The sequence below is a fragment of the Esox lucius genome, chromosome 1 (genome assembly GCF_011004845.1).
Source record: "Esox lucius isolate fEsoLuc1 chromosome 1, fEsoLuc1.pri, whole genome shotgun sequence".
NCBI classification, from domain to species: domain Eukaryota; kingdom Metazoa; phylum Chordata; class Actinopteri; order Esociformes; family Esocidae; genus Esox; species Esox lucius.
The window spans coordinates 37,050,733-37,056,732 of NC_047569.1; positions in this window are offsets into that span (position 1 = coordinate 37,050,733).

The following is a 6,000-nucleotide window of genomic DNA, read 5'->3' on the forward strand; positions in this document are numbered from 1 at the left end:
CCTCCATACAGACCTTCTCCAGATCCTTCAGGTTTCTGGGCTGTTGCTGGGCAATACGGACTTTCAGCTCCCTCCAAAGATTTTCTATTGGGTTCAGGTCTTGAGACTGGCTAGGCCACTCCAGGACCTTGAGATGCTTCTTATGGAGCCACTACTTAGTTGCCCTGGCTGTGTGTTTCTGGTCGTTGTCATGCTGGAAGACCCAGCCACGACCCATCTTCAATGCTCTTACTGAGGGAAGGAGGTTGTTGGCCAAGATCTCGCGATAAATGGCCCCATCCTTCCTCCCCTCAATACGGTGTAGTCATCCTGTCCCCTTTGCAGAAAAGCATCCCCAAAGAATGATGTTTCCACCTCCATGCTTCACGGTTGGGATGGTGTTCTTGGGGTTGTGCTCATCCTCCTTCCTCCAAACACGGTGAGTGGAGTTTAGACCAAAAAGCTCTATTTTTGTCTCATCAAACCACATGACCTTCTCCCATTCCTCCTCTGATGGTCATTGGCAAACTTCAGACGGGCCTGGACATGCGCTGGCTTGAGCAGGGGGACCTTGCGTGCGCTGCAGTATTTTAATCCATGACGGCGTAGTGTGTTACTAATGGTTTTCTTTGAGACTGTGGTCCCAGCTCTCTTCAGGTCATTGACCAGGTCCTGCCGTGTAGTTCTGGGCTGATCCCTCACCTTTTTGTTTTAGATTCCTGTCTCTCACAGTAGAAGAGTACCTATGATAAAAATGACAGACCTCCCCACGCTTTGTAAGTAGGAAAACCTACAAAATCGGCAGTGTATCAAATGTACAGTGTACCCCACTATACATTTCTGTATATGTTCTTCATTATGTTGTGTGAACGTTCTTAGTTTTCTTCCTCTATTAAACACATACGGGTTCCCCAGTGCTCAAACGTGTACATGTAACGAGGAGCCTATCACTTCACAGATCTTACCGAGCTCTTCCTCTGGCCTAGAAAAGTAACTTTATTTAGCTATAAGACCATTGAACCCCTTGCAGTGGAAATGTCACACACCGCCTGCTCTCAGCACAGCAAACGCCCATGCTCTGTCTGACCAATGTGTACGAGTGTGTGTGCTATCATGCCCTCCCTGACCATCGGGACACGGGCCATCGGACACAGTCCCTCACCGCACGGTGGGCCGGGAGGCACCGCTTAGGGACGCCGATGCTAACACATACAAATTGGAACATGGCTTCAGACCACAGATTCTTCTGGAATGTTGGATTTGATCTGTGGTTTGTCGGGTCCCAGTGTTTAAACTCGGCATTCAACCTCTATGTAAATCTTGAGATAATTGCACTGAGATGAGTTAAAGCCAGACTTCACTGAAAATATGTGGCCCTGTCACTCAATCTGTTTGTACAGGATTAGGTGATGATCTCTGATAAAATGCTCAACTGTTTTCCACACACTGCACATACTCCATGAAGGGCATTAGGAAAGAACAGAGTGTGAATAAGAGTGACAGATATTTATGCGCGTTTTGACACTACAATGGCTTCATTTTAGATGGACAAGAATTTGATTTGCATCAGAGATACATTTGTTTTTTTGCAGTAAATGGATGAAAATGTACATTTTACAATGTAGCATGGTTACTGAGGTCTAAAGACGATGTCTTGGTCAATGAGTATTGGAGTCGAAAGTGGTGAAACAGATAAAAAGAAACGTCTGTTTTCGGGAAGCAACTTAAAACGTGTCAGACTAGCACCTTAATAATTATCCTACAACAGGCACTTGTTCGATAGGGAGCACCATGTTAGTTTCCAGGTAAACAACATTGTCAGTGAGTTTATTTGCCTTTAAGGTCAGGGGTCAGGCGCTGCACACGCAGGTTTTGCGCCCTCCGGTGCTGTGAGAGGCTCCCTGTTGTTACTGTGATTTGTTGTTGTCTAAGTAGGCTCTGAGAGATAGATAGTGATACTCTGTGAAAGAGAGGCAGACACACTGAGCGCAAAAAGCAATCACAATGTCAGAGAAAAGTGGACGAGAGAAAGAAGGCAAACAAAGAGCATATTGTCAGCGAGGTGTGCTAATCTTCTCCTCTCCTGCTGCCAGAGACAACAGGTGAGAGCAGCTTGACTCCCTGCAAGCTCCATGAATCTTCCAGAGACGGAGAGACGGAAAGGTCTGGAGCCCACATGAAACGGGATGCCAATACAAACGGCAAATGAGAAGCTGCCCCATGAAAGGACTGCCACTGCATGAGTGTGTATGTGTTTGTGCTGGTTGGACGGGAAAGGTTGTATACGTGTGTTCGTATGTGTGACAGAGAGACCATGTCGAAGGGCTATATCCAGACCAATACATCTTTTACTCAACTCTTCTCAGCTAAGCAACCAGTTAAAATGTCCTTTACGCCATAATCCCTGGAATCCCACCTGGAATCGAAAAAGTTAGACTGTCAAAATATGTACACGTCCAGTAAGGTTCTAAACCGCGCATGCAGGTATATAAACAAGAGTGAGGACGACATCGTATTTGTGTTTGTGTAAAGGTGTACACGTTGTTCATTACCATAATCTATATCCTCATTACAGAGGGCTGCCCGATTGATCGAATTATGATGACATTTTGATATTGACATGTGCAATGTCCAAATCGCAGATCGTCGTCTGTCCCTCTGATTTTCTGGAAGGTGGTCCATTAAAACTGCGTTTCACCAGTGACTGTCACACTAACACGGGGGCTTGTTGTTATTTGTAGAAAACAAAAGGTCTGTCTTGACTAATGACAACTGGCCAAATGTGGCAAAAATGTGGCCATTGCATTAAATGGGCATACATGACCACAATGTTTTAGATACGGACTGTAGGCCTGCCTTGAAATTGGCACTAAGTGTTACATGTTTCAAAAGCAGTTTCAACCTTAACTTGTATTTTTTTATTTGTTAGTACATGCAGTCTATGATATCTACAATCTATTTATAGAAGTGAGGTAATCCACACTGTTTATACCGAAGTGTTTGAAAACATCAATTTTTAATTTTTATTGCAATATTTGAATCGCAATTCAATATATCATCCCTATTTTTAAGTGTTTTATAAAATGGTCTAATATCAAAAATATTAATCTGTATCACCTGTCATAATTTGCTTGCCTTTGTATGTAATGTCACCCAACAGAACTATAAATAAGACAGATTGAGTTACAGACAGTTTTTAATATGTGGTATTGGTATGCTAGCAGTGAAAGTATTTACAACAGGCATTCGGCCACAGTGATTGAAAAGGCAACTTGAGCTCAGCTGGGCTTGGAACATAAATACCAGCTGTACCAGACGTGTGTGTCCACATTTGGATTCAGTGTGAGGTTCCAAGAGGTCTTGAACAAAAATGTCCCGAACAGAGCAATTCTTACTTTTGTAGTTGTTTACCAGTCTGCCCCGCTTCTAGCAAAATGGGGCAAATACTGGGTGCCCTGTTGTCTGAGATGGCGTGCATTTAGGAGTACATTGTTTGATGTGGCTTTGGCCAGTGTAGCCAGAAAAGTGTGTGTTTGTAAACCTCTGCTCCTGGGCATCCAAAATGTATGACCTTTTTGGTAACACTTTATTTGAAGGGGTGTGCATAAGTGTGACATGACATTGTCATGGTACTGTCATAGCCATGACATGACATATGTAAGAATCGTTATGAATGTTTATGAATGTTGTCATTAGGTGTCATTCGGTTGATTATGTCATTTTTTTATGCAAGACTGACATTGTTTGGGATGTCTTTGTTATGACAACTTGACATTAACTGAGTCAACACAACCTGTCAATGTCTTGTGTTATGACAACTTGACATTAACTTAGACAAAATATCCTGTCAATGACTTTGTTATGACAACTTGACATCAACCACGACAACATTAGATTAGATTCCACTTCATTGTAATTGAACAAGTACAGTACAATGAAACTGAAGGAGTAAGGTAGCATGTGCAACAGAAATGCAGGGATAGCAGCAATGAGGTTCCCGAGGTAGACATGTACCTTCAGACTTTGCCAGCCAAAAGTCTGCACACCCCTTCAAATAAAGTGCTACCACCTTTTTTAAGTCTTTGAACATTTGTACAAAATTCAGCTTACAGTAAAGAAGACATAAAAATGCAACAATATTCAAAATGAAAGGAAACTCCACTTTAGTCCAAAAGTCAATAAACTGCATATTAAAAAGGTAGAGGAGACATTTAATGTATCCATTCTTGTCTTTGTAAGAAACACAAAATGTGTTTGACATTCCAAATGGCCCAATCAACTAACATTCAGCTGACAGCTTATCTCAGGGATCTGTGGTGGAATGGAAGAGAGGCTGTCATTACTGTGACTTCGAAGAGGCAGTGACTGAAATTCACTTTATCCCAGAAATGCTGTTTTCCCTCAATACATGCTAGTCTCTTGCAGAAAGACCACCAGGTAAGTCCTGGCATCATGTGCCAGGCAACAGAAACACTGCAAAGTGGCTGTTTATCAGAATATATTTCAGCACATTAAATGTGCTATTTAGACTGAGACATAACATCCCAATAGACGGCATATTTACTAGACGGATTGTCTAGCAAGACGGGCCGTAGAGATTAAGATAGTGAGCCTTTTGTGTGTCAAAACACAAGAGTACACCTGCCAGCTGTACTGCACCTGAATCTTCAACTGTAAACTCCTAACAGAGAGCTAACAATTAGATCCGGTTTCAAATTACACTTTAAATCCTTTCAAATCGTTTATCTGAGCTTCACTGAGCATGCCTGGCTTAATAGACAAAGGGATGATTCCCAGCACATGATAGCCTTGGATCCAGACCAGAGCGCTTGTGTGAACCCTGTTGTCAGAATGACACGAAACACTGCAGAATGCAAACACAACTGGAATACTGGATACACATCTTAGAGACTCCAGCACCTGACAACTATGACTGTGTCGTTAGAAAACAGGATACAGACTCGACTGGGTAGAGTTTTACCTGCCCCTGAGCCACTCTACCTATACACACACACACACACACACAGCCAAAGAATCCTGTGCTAGTAACCCCAGAGGCAGCAGGCTGACTTTTAAGTACATTAACACATGCACCAGAATTTCTCAGCGCTCAGGAAAATAAGTACTCTCTTGTCGTAAAATGCTTCCTGAATACTGTATCATAATACTATATATCCCCTAATCTTTGGACGCATTGTTCCTCGTCCACCCTACAGTCCTACATACCTGCTTTACTACAGTTGCATTGGGCATTGTTGTAAAACCATTCCGCATGTCATTGAAATGACAGACGCTTTTATCCAAAGTGACAGCAGTTTTAATTTGTGACCCTAGTGGGACTCAACGCAGCACCTCAGGGTTGCTGGTGTCGTGCTCTTACCAGCTTAGCTTTATAAGACGGTCACGACTCCGTCCGAACACGCCTCCTCCCCCCCTTGCTCGGACGGGCTTCGGCGTTAGTCGTCAGCGGCCTTCTAGCTGCTGCCGTCTCTCCAATCATCAATCCCATTTGTCTTGTCTTGTTTACACACACACACCTGGTTCACACCTGGTTCATATCCCCTCATTAGCCTTGTCTTGTTATCACACACACCTGGTTCATATCCCCTCATTAGTCTCTGTGTGTATACTTCCTCTGCTCCCCCATGTCTTTGTGTGTTCTTTTTATTTGTGGAGGTGTTGCTGGCTATCTATGAGTCCTTCTGGACTGATAGTCTCCAGGGATATTTCCCTTGTGTGTTTTTGGTTAGCTATAGTCTCTTTTGAGAACTCTGTTATGCTTTGCTGTTTTCAGCAGAATAAACCATTTGCTTTGCTAGCTACCGTCCTGCGCCTGGCTTCATCCTCAACACACACCACAAATACAGTATGACTATTACACATGATGAAGCATGATACAGTACTGTCAAATGCAGTATGACTACTACACATGATGAAGCATGATACAATACTGTAAAATACAGTATGACTACCACACATGATGAAGCATGATACTGTAAAAGACAGTATGACTACTACACA